This window comes from Aquarana catesbeiana, linkage group LG05 (assembly GCF_042186555.1).
Source record: "Aquarana catesbeiana isolate 2022-GZ linkage group LG05, ASM4218655v1, whole genome shotgun sequence".
Taxonomy (NCBI): domain Eukaryota; kingdom Metazoa; phylum Chordata; class Amphibia; order Anura; family Ranidae; genus Aquarana; species Aquarana catesbeiana.
The window spans coordinates 620,774,817-620,791,893 of NC_133328.1; positions in this window are offsets into that span (position 1 = coordinate 620,774,817).

A 17,077-nucleotide genomic window follows, 5' to 3' on the forward strand; every position below is an offset into this window, starting at 1 on the left:
TGTTTAGCTCCAGCCAAAAAATCTTTTCTAAGCTTTTTGGAAAACATAGGGAAGGGTTATCACCCCTGTGACATTTGTTTTGCTGTCTTTCCTCCTCTTCAGAAGATTTCACCTCACTTTTTTGTCCCAATGAAAAATGTTTTTTGAAAATTTGGGTTTTTTTGTGGAACAAGGATTGGAAAGCATCAGTGGAAAGGAGAACTTGTTTTCCCATATTAACTCTTACAGGAGAGAATTTCCCTTCCTAGGGGTAGATTTCATCTCACTTCCTGTTGTCTCCTTCCGTTTGCAAGTAGGAGTCGTTTGTAAGTTAGATGTTTGAAAGTAGGGTCCTGCCCTATATACTCAGCAGAAATTTGGGCCTTAGGTGTTGCTGTGGCCACAACACTGTAAGCCCTCACAGGGCCCTGCTGTGAAATATTAGATCAAGAATTGTAATTACATGCCCCTGTTGAACAGGAGCTGAAAAATTAGGCCTTAGGCACTGGTGCTGGTGCCACAACACTGCAACCCCTCACAGACACTCTAGTTGGAACGCAGGAACGAGCCCTGCTGCAAATTATTGCTTCAAAAATTGTAATTACACGCCCCTGTTAGACAGGGGCAGAAAAATTGGGCCTTAGGCACTGGTGCTGGTGCCACAACACTGCAACCCCTCACAGACACTCTAGTTGGAACGCAGGAACGAGCCCTGCTGCAAATTATTGCTTCAAAAATTGTAATTACACGCCCCTGTTAGACAGGGGCAGAAAAATTGGGCCTTAGGCACTGGTGCTGGTGCCACAACACTGCAACCCCTCACAGACACTCTAGTTGGAACGCAGGAACGAGCCCTGCTGCAAAGTATTGCATCAAAAATTGTAATTACACGCCCCTGTTAGACAGGGGCAGAAAAATTGGGCCTTAGGCACTGGTGCTGGTGCCACAACACTGCAACAAGCTATCAGCGTGATGATTGAGGAGGAAGAGGATAATTACTCAGGGATAGTCACTCAGCATCAGCATAGGCAGTCTTTGAAGGGATCTGAGATTTCAAAAAAAATTATTCGGTTACATCAGCATCAGGTGCTTGGTAGCTGGTGGTGATCCAAGACTCATTCATTTTTATGAAGGTCAGCCGATCGACCGAGTCGGTGGACAGACGCACCCTGTGATCGGTTACCACGCCTCCAGCAGCACTGAATGTGCGTTCCGAAAGAACGCTGGATGCAGGACAGGCCAGTAGCTCAATTGCATACTGTGCAAGCTCTGGCCAGTGATCCATCCTCAAGACCCAGTAACCCAGAGGATTTTCGGTGGGAAAGGTGTCCAAGTCTGATCTTGCCCCTAGGTATTCCTGCACCATGTAAAACAGACGCTGGCGATGGTTGCTGGAACCGATCATACCTTGGGGCTGCGGACCAAAAAATTGTCTGAACGCATCGGTCAGACGGCCACCTTCTCCACCGCTCCTTCTTTGACTGACCGAAGCCTCAGCAACACGTTGTCCAGAAACAGGAGTTTGTAACCTCCCAGTCTCTGGGAACGCGTTGCACAGACCTTTCTGCAAGGCCTCCCGAAGATGTTTCATCCTCTGCTCCCTCTGCGATGGCAAGATAAGGTCCGCAACCTTACCCTTGTAACGTGGATCAAGGAGGGTTGCCAGCCAGTATTGGTCCTTCTCCTTGATACCACGAATACGAGGATCCTTACGCAGGCTTTGCAGGATCAGGGAGGCCATGCAGCGTAGGTTTGCTGAGGCATTCGGTCCGGAGTCCTCTGGGTCACTAAGAACGACATGGTCCGCAGCCACCTCCTCCCAGCCACGTACAAGTCCATGTGTTTCTTGGGACTGATCCCTTAAAGACTGCTGCTGATGCTGAGTGCCAGGCTCCACCTCCATACTGACACAATCTTCCTCCTCCTCCTCTTCCTCCTCGTCCTCTTCCTGTGTGATCGGCGGGCACGCAGGAACACTGTCTGGATAAAGGGGGCCTTGAGAGCTAAGGAAGTCCTCCTCTTCCTGCCTCTGTTCTGCCTCAAGTGCCCTGTCCATTATTCCACGCAGCGTGTGCTCCAACAGGTGGACAAGGGGGACAGTGTCACTGATGCATGCACTGTCACTGCTCACCATCCTCGTGGCCTCCTCGAATGGTGACAGGACAGTGCATGCATCCCTGATCATGGCCCACTGGCGTGGGGAAAAAAAACCAAGCTCCCCTGACCCTGTCCTGGTGCCATAGTCGCACAGGTACTCATTTATGGCCCTCTGCTGCGTGTGCAGCCGCTGCAGCATGGCCAACGTTGAGTTCCACCTGGTGGGCATGTCACAGATTAGGCGGTTCTTGGGCAGGTTAAACTCCTTTTGGAGGTCCGTCAGCCGAGCACTGGCATTATATGACCGGCGGAAATGCACACAGACTTTCCTGGCCTGCCTCAGGACATCCTGTAAGCCCGGGTACCTGCCCAAGAACCGCTGCACCACCAAGTTAAGGACGTGAGCCAAACAGGGCACATGGGTCATTTGTCCCTGTCGGAGGGCAGAGAGGAGGTTGGTGCCATTGTCGCAAACCACCATTCCTGCCTTAAGTTGGCGTGGCGTCAACCACCTCTGAACCTGCCCCTGCAGAGCTGACAGAACCTCTGCCCCAGTGTGGCTCCTGTCCCCCAAGCACACCAGCTCAAGCACCGCATGGCATCTTTTGGCCTGCGTACTTGCGTAGCCCCTTGAACGCCTACGGAGCACCGCTGGTTCCGAGGAAGAGGCCATGGAGGAAGAAGAAGAGGAGGGGGTGGAGGAGAGAGGTGTGTCACAATCAGCATTTTGGAGGCGTGGTGGCGGAACAACCTCCAACACTACTGCACCTTGTCCTGCATCCTTCCCAGCTGCCAGCAGAGTCACCCAATGCGCCGTGAAACTTAGGTAACGTCCCTGTCCATGCCTGCTGGACCATGAGTCAGCGGTAATATGCACCTTACCGCTGACCGCCCTGTCCAGCGAGGCATGGACATTGCCTTCCACATGCCGGTAGAGAGCCGGAATCGCCTTCCGTGAGAAAAAGTGGCGTTTGGGTACCTGCCACTGAGGAACCGCACATTCCACAAACTCACGGAAGGGGGCAGAGTCTACCAACTGAAAAGGCAGCAGTTGAAGTGCTAGCAATTTTGCCAAGCTAGCATTCAACCGCTGGGCATGTGGATGGCTGGGAGCAAACTTCTTTCGGCGGTGCAGCAGCTGGGGCAGGGAAATTTGCCTGGTACAATCTGACGTCGGTGTACCAAAAGCAGATTGCCCACAAGTACTTGGCTGTGACACACCTAATTCTACACCTTCATTCCTCTCACTGCAGGTCTCAGAGAGGACTGAAGGTCTAGTGGGGTTGGAAATCTCAGCTGATGAGGAGCAAGGAGAGATCCTCTTTGTTCTTTGGTGTGGGTCTTTTAGATACGCTTGCCAACGAACTGCATGGCAGGTCAACATATGTCTGGTCAAGCATGTGGTACCCAAGCGGGAGATATTTTGGCCACGCGAGATACGCTTGAGACATATGTTGCAAATAGCAGCGGTGCGATCTGATGCACTCGTCTCAAAAAAGGCCCACACCAAAGAACTTTTTGAATAACGCGCAGAGACTGCAGCGCCCTGCACATGTGGAGCTTTGGGGTGTGATGCAGTCAATGTGCTGCCCTTAGGCTGGCCCCTGGAGGGCATCCTGCCTCGTTGGTGATGTGCTGCCGCCTCCTCCTCCTCCTCCTCCTCCTCCTCCTCCTCCTCTCTCCTATCAGGCACCCACGTTGAGTCAGTGACCTCATCATCCCCTCCCTCCTCATCACTGGAGCAAACCTGGCAGTATGCTGCAGCAGGGGGAGCATGACTGCCAGATTGCTGTCCTTCTTGGGCACCCCCTCTGTCCGCGCTCATGTTACTGCCTTCATCGAGCTCAGTATCGTCATCAGAGCCTTCCAAACGCTGGGCATCCTCCTGGAGCATGTACCCAACACTGTGGTCAAACAGTTCGAGGGAATCCTCATGAGGACATGGTGGAGCTAGGGAAGGAGTCACTGATGACATTGAGCTGAGGGAAGAGGCCGCTGCTTTGCCAGACAAAGCACCCTGGGCATGGGTGAGAGAGGATGAGGAGGATGAGGACGGCTTGGTCATCCACTCGACCAAGTCTTTCGCATGTTGCGGCTCAACATGGCCAGCTGCCGAAAAAAAGGCCAAGCGTGTCCCATGGCCACGTGCTGATGAGGATGCACCGTCTCCACGACCAGCACTAGACACAGAGCCTGCTTGCCCTCTCTTATTGGCTTGTGACTGTCTGCCTCTCCTTCTTGGCCTTCCAGACATACTAATGGCCTGTAGCTGCACTAAGCTGGGATAGAACACCTGTAATTTTCTTCAAGTAGCTTTATATACTGTAACCAGACAAGCCTGCCTGTCAGTAGGAAGATAAGAGGAACGGATCTAGCTGAACACTGTGAGCAGGACGCACTGTACTAAATGTAAATAGTCTAGCTGCCTGACCGTGGTACTAATAGGATCAAATAGAACACCTGTAATTTTCTTCAGGTAGCTTTATATACTGTAACCAGACAAGCCTGCCTGTCATTAGGAAGATAACAGGAACGGATCTAGCTGTACACTGTGAGCAGGACGCACTGTACTAAATGTAAATAGTCTAGCTGCCTGACCGTGGTACTAATAGGATCAAATAGAACACCTGTAATTTTCTTCAGGTAGCTTTATATACTGTAACCAGACAAGCCTGCCTGTCAGTAGGAAGATAACAGGAACGGATCTAGCTGTACACTGTGAGCAGGACGCACTGTACTAAATGTAAATAGTCTAGCTGCCTGACCGTGGTACTAATAGGATCAAATAGAACACCTGTAATTTTCTTCAGGTAGCTTTATATACTGTAACCAGACAAGCCTGCCTGTCAGTAGGAAGATAACAGGAACGGATCTAGCTGTACACTGTGAGCAGGACGCACTGTACTAAATGTAAATAGTCTAGCTGCCTGACCGTGGTACTAATAGGATCAAATAGAACACCTGTAATTTTCTTCAGGTAGCTTTATATACTGTAACCAGACAAGCCTGCCTGTCAGTAGGAAGATAACAGGAACGGATCTAGCTGAACACTGTGAGCAGGACGCACTGTACTAAATGTAAATAGTCTAGCTGCCTGACCGTGGTACTAATAGGATCAAATAGAACACCTGTAATTTTCTTCAGGTAGCTTTATATACTGTAACCAGACAAGCCTGCCGGTCAGTAGGAATTTAACAGGAACGGATCTAGCTGAACACTGTGAGCAGGACGCACTGCATTAAATGTAAATAGTCTAGATAGAAGATAACAGGAACAGATCTAGCTAAACTGAATACAGTGTATATATATATATGCAACACCTGGGATGCATATATATACACAATACACTGTAAGTGCAGCTAACTGACTGACTGTTCTGCCTAATCTATCTAACTCAAATCAAATGACACTGTCTCTCTCTCTCTCTATCTCTCAGCACACCGGAACACACACTACACAGGGCCGCCGTGCAGGCGGCCTTATATAGTGTGGGGTGTGTACTAAATCCCCTGAGCCATAATTGGCCAAAGCCACCCTGGCTTTGGCCAATTACAGCTCTCTCTACTGACAGCGCTGTGATTGGCCAAGCATGCGGGTCATAGTGCATGCTTGGCCAATCATCAGCCAGCAATGCACTGCGATGCCGCAGTGAATTATGGGCCGTGACGCGCCACACGAATTTAGCGCGAACGGCCCATAACGTTCGCAATTCGGCGAACGATCGAACAGCCGATGTTCGAGTCGAACATGGGTTCGACTCGAACACGAAGCTCATCCCTACTTATGAGTACAAAATGTAAATCTTTCTTTGAAGTCTGCTGAGAAACCAACACGTGGTCCCCCGTTGTGCTCAGTTGTTGTCCTCTCCGACCCCATGCCACTACAAGACATGGTAGTGATGTGGAGGTCAACAAAGGGAACCACAGAGCTCAGCAGGGAAACAAGGCACTTGACAATCCCAAAAGTGTGGTTTCTCAGCAGGTTTCAAGTGGAAAATGTTTTGATTAAAGTGTTTAGCAGCAAAGGCAGCAGGAGATCCAACTATCATTTTTTTACAGGGAGATCCTTTATTCGGAATTTTAATTTGATCAAAACAAATGATTTAAGGGCTTAGTTTGGGTATAAATGCTACTTGCACAATGTCTTTTTTTGTTAGTTACTTTTCTTTTCAAGAATAGTTACTTTTCCTTCTCTCTTTTTGTTTTTTTAATAACAGTTGTCATATTTTTTTTCAGAGACAACGTTTTTTTTTTTTGTCTTAATCATGAATGTTCTGAATTAGGCTTGGAACAGCAGTTTTTGAAGGGTAACAACATGTCAAAATATGTTAAAATTACCAAGATAACCGTTTCGTATTAAAAGTTACTTTGCTATATTTTTTTCTCTCTTTCAATTATTTCTCTTTCTTTCCAATTTAATTTTGCTGACCTTATGACTCCTAGTTCAAAACCACAACTAATGCTGCCATCTGTTATTTTTCAGTAGTCAATGTGACATGGTGAACTGCCGCGCTGTAGCTCGCCATCAATTCTTAACTTTGCCAAGTTGAACGCAATTACTTTCTATGACATTTTGGAGAATTTACATTTATGGTTTGTATGCTGTCTGGATGGTGACCCAGAATAACCCGCGTTATATAGAATTTATTTAGACCGGAATCGAGTTCTATTGATTCTCCATTTCTATTAGAGATAAACCAAGGTGTATTTTATATAATAGACATTTAGAGTTATTAACACTTGCCTGGAAAAAAAAAAGATGTGATTTATTTCATTTGCTTGCTGTTTCATTTTTACATTACTGTATTTAATTTACAGTTTCATAGATCCTACCTCTTATAGCCATCTGTATATCTGACAATATAGTCAGCAATCTTTCAAAATAACTACTGTATTAAGTGGATCTATAGCCAAATGTTTTCTGTAAAGGTTTCTCTCTTGTTTGTGTCTATAGGGAGTTAATGTGTCAGTGTGGCCAACTAAGACTGATGGTTTTGTAAAAAAATATAATACAGTATATATATATATATATATATATATATATTACTAAAAAGGGTTACAGCAGGCATCCCTGTTCTTCAAATTATTGACCTGTGCTGAGAAGTAGAAATCGAGATATTTTCAAAAGAATTTTCAAGCTCAACTTACCTGTTAGGCAGGTCAATTCAGTTGGTCGCAGACTGGTTGGTAAGTTAAGCTTGGAAATTCTTTGCTTTTATTTTACATGTGTTTGCTCTTCCAGTGCTCCTTGCTGTGAAGACCAGTTATAGGTGGGGGCAGTGACCTTTTTTTGTATTGTTGACATATTGGTCAGGCAATGCACTGACACCTTTGCTGCCATTGTGCAATGTGCTGGGTGTCCAGTGTGCTCCTGCGCCTTTAAGGAGGGTTGGGCTCCCTCCAGTCATCTGCCCTTCATCTATCTATTAGAATGCATGTGCTCCCACTGTGGAGACTCTTCAGAGTTAGAGTTAGGGTCTGCAGGATACAGGGTGCCTTGTCGTGGCCTGCAGTTTATGCATGTATTTGCAAATGTGTGTAACTAAACCCCTGGTTTTTAACGCATACTGTTAGGCAGGTCAGTTCGGTTGGTCACAGGCTGGTTGGTAAGTTGAGCTTGGAAATTCTTTGGTTTTATTTTACATGCGTTTGCCCTTCCAGTGCCCCCTAGGTGGGGGCAGTGACCTTTTTTTGTATAGGGGGCCAAAGTATTTGAGTTTCAGCTTCAGGATCTGTCCTTCCAGTGAATATTCAGGGTTGATTTCCTTCAAGATTGACTGATTTGATGTACTTGCTGTCCAAGGGACTTGCAAGAGTCTTCTCCGAAACCATAGTTCAAAAGCATCAATTCTTCAGCATTCAGCCTTCCGTATTGTCCAATTTTTTCAAACTCTTGCATAAAAACTCTCATTATCTGTGCATAAAAAGGGTGATTCTTAGTTTACATATATTCCAATACATGCATTAAAATGGTGATTCTTAGTTTATATATATTCCAATACATGTTCAAGTTATCAAAGTGATCCCTGTCTGTCCAGTCCCTCAATCTTGCAGATTGCCAACCTCTTATTTGCTAAAATACCATACTCTTAACTAGTTCCTGCCTATAATCAAATGATGACCGGGCGGAGCTTTTGTTGTTTTGGGTGGACACCATATGACGTCCTCCCAGGAACATGCCTCGTGCTCGTGTGGGGGCGATTTGTCACTGGCTGTGTCGGTACCTTGTGATCACTGTGAGCAATCACAGAAGATCACATGACAATTGTAAACAATGGATGGCTTCTTTCATGCCATTCATTGTTTACAATTGTGTTGCTAGCTGTATTTGGTCACAGTGATTACACAGTGCAGAGAGGGCCAATCACAGCCCATCTGTACCATGTGATTAGCTGTGGCCAATTACAGCTAATCACAACAAAATACACTGAATGGATTAGTTTCAGTCAGTAAAAATGGTTGCTTATATCAGTGAAATTCACTGGTATAAAAAATCATAATGTGTAAAAAAAATAAATCCTGATCTATTCCCCAGACTAGTACTTACTAAGCTCTATTTGTGTGAAGGAAATTATACAAATTTAATTTGGTTACAGTGTTGCATGACCATGCAATTGTCATTTAAAGTGCGACAGCGATGAAAGCTGAAAATTGGCCTGGGCAGAAAGGGGAAAGTGCCCAGTAGTGAAGTGGTTAGGAGCATAGACATAATGGGCATTATACATATATAATTATTGACTTCAGGTGCACAAAACTAGCTCTATAAAGGCATGGTTTGATGAGACTGTTATCAGAGCTCTGTTCTCAACTCTACTAAACACCATTGGGATGCATTGGAAAGCTGATTGCAAGCCAGGTCCTCTTCTCCAACATTGGTACCTGACCTAAAAATGCTGTCTTGACTGAATAGTCACAAATTCCCACAGACACACTGCAAAATGTTATGGAAAGTCTCCCCAGAAGATTGGATGCCATTATAACCATTATCCATAAACTCCATGTTAATGACTATGATTATGGACTAGTAAGTCCAACAAGCTCTTATAGGTGTGATAGTCAGGTGCCCACAAACCATTTCCCTTATAGTGCACATGCCCAAAGTTCAGTTAAAGCGGTGTTCCGCCCAAAAAAAAAAAAAAATCCAGCAGCTATACATACTGCAGTTGCTGGCTTTTAACAATAGGACACTTACCTATCCTGGAGTCCAGCGATCTCGGCATCGCAGCTGATGTTTCTATCAGCTGTCGGGTCCTGCCGCCACCATTGCAGGTAAGGGTACCCAGCAGTGTAGCCTTGCGGCTTCACGCCGGGAACCCTACTGCGCATGCATGAGGCCCCGCTCCTCTCTCCTACTGGCGACAGGGAGAAGAGGAGGGAGCCCCGTGGTGATGTCACGGGCCGCGGCCCGGACTCCTGGAAATGGGAACAGGATACCTGTCAAAGACAGGTATCCTGTCCCCCCTCCCCCCGGAAGGTGACAATTGTGGCACCAGAGGGGGAGAGGAGACAAATGAGCGGAAGTTCCACTTTTGGGTGGAACTCCACTTTAACAATGATATAAGAAGGCATGCACTTGGAAATTGGCTGCTATGACTTTAGGAAAATGCAATAAACTTTACTGTTCAACTGTAGTGAATTTGCGTGCCCATAGCCTTCCATGTGTAGATCATGTTGGCTATTGGTAAGACAATGTTACATTTCTTTGCTTTATCATAAAATGGTTGAGATTACCACCTTAGTAAATCAGACTATTGGAGCCACTAAGGGAGACAAGCTCTATGCTAGCGCCTATAATTATAGACTGGGAAGTCCAACCAGCCACAATCAGTGGGGTGGTCAGGTTTCTACAAACCATTTCCCATACAGTGTACTGTATATACCCCCAGTTGAGGTTTAAATATGACATGGTAAGGCATACACTTGGAAATTGGCTGTTATGACTACAGGAGTGTGCAATCAGCTTTGTTAATCAACTTTAGTGAATTCACATACAAATAGTCTTCCATGTGTGCATCCTGTTGGCTATTAGTAAGCCAAAAAAAGGTTTCTTTTCTTTATTGCACAAAGGTTGAGATCACAGCCTTAGTAAATCAGGCTATTAGAGCCACTAAGGGGGACAAGCTCCATGTTTATGCCAATAATTACAGTACAGGAAGTCCAACAAGCTCATATACACTATATTGTCAAAAGTATTGGGATACCAATATTGAGTTGGCCCACACTTTGCAACTATAACAGTTTTAACTCTTCTGGGAAGGCTGTCCACAAGGTTTAGGAGTGTGTCTATGGGAATGTTTGACCATTCTTCCAGAAGCACATTTGTAAGGTCAGGCACTGATGTGAAGGCCTGGCTCGCAGTCTCAGCTCTAAAGGTGTTCTATCAGGTTAAGGTCAGGACTGTGCAGTCCAGTCAAGTTCTTTTACCCCAAACTCGCTCATCCATGTCTTTATGGACCTTGCTTTGTGCACTGGTCCAAATCATTTGGTGGAGGGGGGATTATAGGGTGCGGGTTGTTTTTCAGGGGTTGGGCTTGGCCCCTTAGTTCCATTGAAGGGAACTCATAAGGCTTTAGCATACCAAGACATTTTTGGCAATTTCACTTTGTGGGAACAGTTTCCACATAACTGCACACCAGTGCACAAAGCAAGGTCCATAAAGACAGGGATGAGCGAGTTTGGGGTGGTGGAACTTGACTGACCTGCACAGAGTCATGACCTTAACCCGATGGAACACCTTTGGGATGAATTAGAGTGGAGACTGCAAGCCAGGCCTTCTCGTCCAACATCAGATCCTGACCTCACAAATGCGCTTCTGGAAGAATGGTCAAACATTCCTATAGACACATTTCTAAACCTTGTGGACAGTCTTCCCGGAAGAGTTGAAGCTGTGCGAAGGGTGGGCCAACTCAATAATGAACCCTACGGACTGGGATGCCATTAAAGTTCTTGTGCGTCTAAAAGGCAGGTGTCCCAATACTTTTGACAATATAGAGTAAGTGTAATGGTCATGTGTCTAAAATCCATTTCCCTATAATGTATATGCCCAGGGTTCAGTTTTTAATATGTCATAAGGAGGCATACACAATGAAATTGTCTGTTATGACTTTAGGAATGTGCAATCAACTTTATTGATCAACTTTAGTGAATTAATGTACCCATAGTCTTCCATGTGTGTATCACGTTAGCTAGCAGTAAACCAGAGTAAGGTCTCTTTGCTTTATCGCACAATGGTGCAGATTACAGCCTTAGTAAATCAGGCCCGGAGTTTCTCAGGAATGTTTTTTAAGAGAAAGAGACACTTTCTACTTATTTGGATACTGTATATCACCAGTATCGATATTCTCAAGAGCCCAGAGCTGTGAGGTGTTTCAGATCAATAGTGCAAATTATTCACACAACACTCTTCAATTCTCTTTAGCTGCAAACATCTTGTGCTCGTAAAAGTGATTTAAACACTCTGGCGTTTTTTGCCCAGATCATTTCCTAGTCTGGAAGAGCGCATCATTCTTTTAATTTAATCAGCCTAAATTGCTAGCTGACCATTTTTATTTTATAGAATCTCATATCCTGCTCTGGCAAACGTTGTTCTACAAGATGTATAAATAACGAAAATTTGCAGGGGCGAAAAATAAAAAAAAATAGTAACACACAAAAAAAAAAAAAGTTTTATAGTTGAATAGATAAAGTACTCTCCTCTTCTTACTTTGTTCTGAATTGTTGAGAATGATTTATGAATTGTAGCCCGCTTTTTAACATAATAACAAAATAATATATCCCCCATTATTGTATAAATACTTGAACGCCAGTACCGCATTTAATAGAAACTCTCTGGAACTCACCAAAGCTATTTATGCTGATGTTCCTAGTTATCCATTTTTTTTTCAATAAATCTTCTCTTTGCTACGTACATATATTTATTTTACTTTGTGATGTTTTATATATCTTAGGCTATTAGTAAGGATATTGATCCTTCACACAATACATGTGACGTTCTGCGGTAAATGTAGTAAGGAGCTTGGTAGAAGTTATTAACTGCGAAGGAAACAGAGGAGACGCCAATATGAAGAAAAAAAAGGAGGATTGTATTTATTCTTTCATAAAACATAACAAAGAAGAAAGAATATAGTTTCTTTCTGGACTGTATAATTAGTTATGAGTAAGTTAAAGTTTATCTAGAGCCAAAACTTTTTTTTTCTTATAGTTTTAGCCTAGAGTAGAGAATGGTTAGAACCTTTTTGCTCTTTTTTGGGCTTCTGTGTCTTACTGGGGAGATTTCTCTTCGCTTCTTGTCCTGTAGACATAACCAAATGTGATTTGAAATTTCTCCAAAGTGAGGGAAATCTTCTAGTAGACCAGCCTTTCTCAACCTTTTCAACACAGAGGAACACCTAAAATAATTTTCTGGTCTCAGGGAACCCCCGCTAAAAATTTATATATCTACAAGTCATGATACATTAGTGTGATGGTCAGTGGGAAGATTGATCCTTACACTTGTGGCAGGGGCGGACTGACAACTCATGGGGCCCCTGGGCAATAGGAGATTATGGGGCCCCCGGGCAATAGGAGAAAATTATGGGGCCCCCGGGCAATAGGAGATTATGGGGCCCCTGGGCAATAGATTATGGGGCCACACAGTATACACACACATACACACACACATACAGTATACACACACAGACACACAACATACACACACAGTATACACACACAGAATACACATACACGCACTGAAAAGGTACTGGAGAGGCGGGGCAGCTATAATCTTGGGATTTTTTAAAAAACACACATTTTTACATACTGTCCCTGGTTTTTTGAGGCTGGCAACCCTGATGGGGCCCCTTAGTGGCATGGGGCCCTTGGGCAGTGCCCAAGCGCCCGAATGGTCAATCCGCCCCTGACCTGTGGTGATTGGGAAGAATTACCCCCTTAGAGAGAGCTAAAAAGATGAATGGTGTCCGTGGGAACTTATCTGAGAGGCAGAAATTGCTCATAGCTCAAGGAACCCCCAGCCACCTCTGGAAGAACCCTAGGGTTCCATGGAACCCTGGTTGAGAAACCTTGTGGTAGCTAGTTGTCACCAGAACAAGTGTCCCCATTAGTCAATTTTTCCGCTAAGTCTCTTCCAGGAACAACTCACAATTTTGGATTTCCCTAAGGAAAAAAGTGTAAATCCCTCCCCCTGAGCAGGGACACAGAAATAATAAAACGTTAAAGGTTCTAACCATTCTCCACTCTATATCAAAGTAAAAAAATATATCATTTTAGATATACAGTATATTGAAGCCCAGTCTCAGCCAAAACTTGTTTTTATATTTTTTGGTCTTGGATAGAGGAGGAAGGGATGACTATGTGCTCTCTGAGAGAAGCGAATATAGGAAGTCCCTTTCCTCCTCTGAAATGTTGGCGTCCGTTTTGTTTTCCTCTCCATATCTTGGTGTCAGTAATATACAATATGCTAATTGTTGTTGTTTCATGTGCAGTAGGCAGACAGGACAAGTGTCATTTCCCTAAAAGCATACAGTGCTAATCCTTTATTGGTTAAAGTGACTTTTTTCAGGTCTTTTTACTATATTGTCTTAAATGGATGTGGTACCATCCCAAACAGCAACTTAAATCTCTCTCAATGCTATATGTTACAATTGGTGGATAAATGCCTTTACTCTTGGCTGGTTACATGCATCTATATATTATTTCTTTTGAAACTTAATGCAACTCACAATCATAAGAATTAAGAATGTATATGTTTCATTTTTTACTTTTGGTATTGAACACTTACCCTTTTTTCTTACAATGACCGACTATACTGGAACATAATGGGACAGCTTTATGTCCAAAATACACAAAGACTGTGGGGATGATCATGGCATTGAACTTGAAATAGAGGTGCTTGTTCATAAACTGAAATGGAAATCCAATTTGTTTTGACAGGTCAAGTTCCTTGAAAGGTACTTCAAGGAAGACCTGAATCCTCAAGGTTTGAGGATTCAGGTTTTCCCTGAAACTTTCAGAGATTAAAAGTGATTTTAAAAGGCGATGGGAGATGAATCTTAAAACTTGGTGGATGCAATACGGATGATGGATGCTGGCAAGGTTCTGGTCAAATATGTGTTCCTTTGATGTTTGGATCCTGGGATGGGCTATTCCTGTGTTATTTACTTGGGAATATAAATGAAAAATATGATGTCTCTCCAGATGCTTCTCAATCTAGTCCTAGTATTCAATTACTGCTGATCTACATTTGCCGCCCTTGCAACTATCCCATGTCACGTTGTGTATGACAGCATCCTCCCTAGGCTACATTGTCCAAGCGTTTCGCCACTTTGCTACCTTTGCAACCAAGATGATAAGGCCCTGAGGAAGCTGTTAGGAGAAATGTGTTGGCCTTCCACATCAGATCTGCAAAGTTTAATGTGTAAACAGTATGACCCTTCTGTTGTGCTCTCTGATGGTTTATTAATATGACCACAGCACAGGATATTGGCATTCATGTTTTTATTAATTTTTTTATGTTTTGGAATAAAATATAATTTTTTTATACAATTTATGTAGTCATTCCTTTCTTGTACCAGTAAAGTCCAACTTTTTATAGGTCTTTTTACTATATTGTCTTAAATGGATGTGGTACCATCCAAAACAGCCACTTAAATCTCTCTTTATGCTATGGTTAAAGTGACTGTAAACCCATCATTTAAAAAAAAAAAAAAGTCATACTTACCTGCTCTATGCAAGCAGCAATGATCCTCCTCTTCTCAGGTCACCTCAGGGTTTCTGGTTCCCCCTCCACCGAGTGCTCCAATAGCAAGCCACTTGAGACCCAGAGCACAGCTCAGCCCCGTCCTCCACGCCATCCCCACTGGCTGTGATTGGCAGCCAATTGCCCCTGCTGCTGTCTCTGAGCCTATGAGGAGGGAGAGAGCAGAGGAATCTCTTGTTGCTGGGGGTGTACACTGTTTTGGGGGGATCTATTGTTACTGGGGGTGCCTGTTGTTGTGGGGGGTCAATCTAATGTTGCTGGGGGTGTACAATGTTGTGGGGATCAATTGTTACTGGGGTGCCTGTTGTGGGGGATCTTTTGTTGCTGGGGGTGTACACTGTTGTGGGGGGATCTATTGTTGCTGGAGGTGCCTGTTGTTGTGGGGGATCTCTTGTGTCTGGGGGTGTACACTGTTGTGGGGGGATCTATTGTTACTGGGGGTGCCTGTTGTTGTGGGGGATCGATCTATTGTTGCTGGGGGTGCACACTCTTGTGGGGGGGATCTATTGTTACTGGGGGTGCCTGTTGTTGTGGGGGATCGATCTATTGTTGCTGGGGGTGCACACTCTTGTGGGGGGATCTATTGTTACTGGGGGTGCCTGTTGTTGTGGGGGATCTCTTGTTGCTGGGGGTATACACTGTCGTGGGGGATCTATTGTTGCTGGGGGTGCTTGTTGCTGTGGGGGATATATTGTTGCTGGAGGTGTACACTGTTGTGAGGGGATCTATTGTGACTTGGGCTGTCCGTTGTTGTGGATCTGTTGTTGCTGATGGGTCTAATGTTGTGGGGGGTCTATTGTTGCTGTAGAGGAATCTATTGTTGCTGGCTATGGGGTATCTATTTTACTGCATTTCTTGTTATCATTAACAAATTCTATACAAATTGCTTATCACCACAAAATGATACTTGTTTCTGCATTCTCTAAAAGGGCAGTAATGGGAGGTGGGTAGTGGGTAGAACCAAGTGACGGTGCTCAGAGGTGGGCAGGGGGCGGAGAAAAGGGGTGACTCAGAAAGGGAGAGTTCCTGCACCTATTCTGTGAGGATCCTCCTCTTCCCGGGTCCCTCGCTGGCGCTCCTGGCTCACGTCCTGTCGGGTGCGCCCACAGCAAGGAGCGTGCTATAGGGGCACCCGAGTCGAGCCGCTGCTCTGTGTGTCCATTCACACACGGAGCCTCAGTTCAGCTCCACGCCCTCCACCTCCTGATTGGCTCACTGGCTGTGATTGGCTTATAGCCAATCAGGAGTGCTAGTCCCTAGAGAGACAAGACTCTCGTGGACATCGCTGGATCGAGAGGGGGCTCAGGTAAGTATTGGGGGGCTGGGGGGGCTGCTGTGCACAGAAAGTTTTTTTACCTTCATGCATAGAATGCATGAAGGTAAAAAACCTTGTGCCTTTACACCCCCTTTTAAAGAAGTAAAGAAGGATCAAATTACTTACCTGTCCCACTGCCTTTGCTCCAGTGAAGGAAGATTTCCCAGAAATCTTTGCAAAAAACAACACTTCTGAGAGCCAATCTCCTAGTCCCCTAAAAGACTTTATGGTTCCTCCCTCAATGTCACTACAGGACACAGTAGTAACCTAGCAATAGTAATAAGGAGAGCAGGCAAACTGTAATCCTTGAAGTGTCGTTTATGGGTACAACAGAGTGACAATAAAACAATAAACTGACGCGTTTCGGCAATAGCCTTAGTCATCAGGTACGACTAAGGCTATTGCCAAAACACGTCAGCTTTATTGTTTTATTGTCACTCTGTTGTACCCATAAACAACACTTCAAGGATTATAGTAATATAGTTTTGCTGGCTCTCCTTATTACAGTTGCATTGGAGTGTGTTGGGACACATCGAGCCTCGGCACCTGTGAGTGGACCTGGTGTATGGATTGAGTTGTCCCTGCAGAGAGCGCTGTTACGTTTCTTCTTTTCCACAGTAGTGACCTACCTATGAATTACCATGATGGCAAATCTGTTCACATTGACATGGCCACGATGCAAACGTGACTTGGCATGTCATGCTTGAATAATGAGGTAATGTATCAATGCAAGCACAGAAGTAGGGTTGCCACCTTTTCTTCAAATCAAACCCGAACACTTTAGTGGCGCACATCAATTCTTTTTTTAATAGTATAAAAAACTATACATATATTTTGCTATTAAATAACATTTCTAATCATATGACTTTATTAACAAGAGTCCCCCTTTACATCAGAGTCCACAGAGTTCCCCCTTTTACATCTGAATCCACA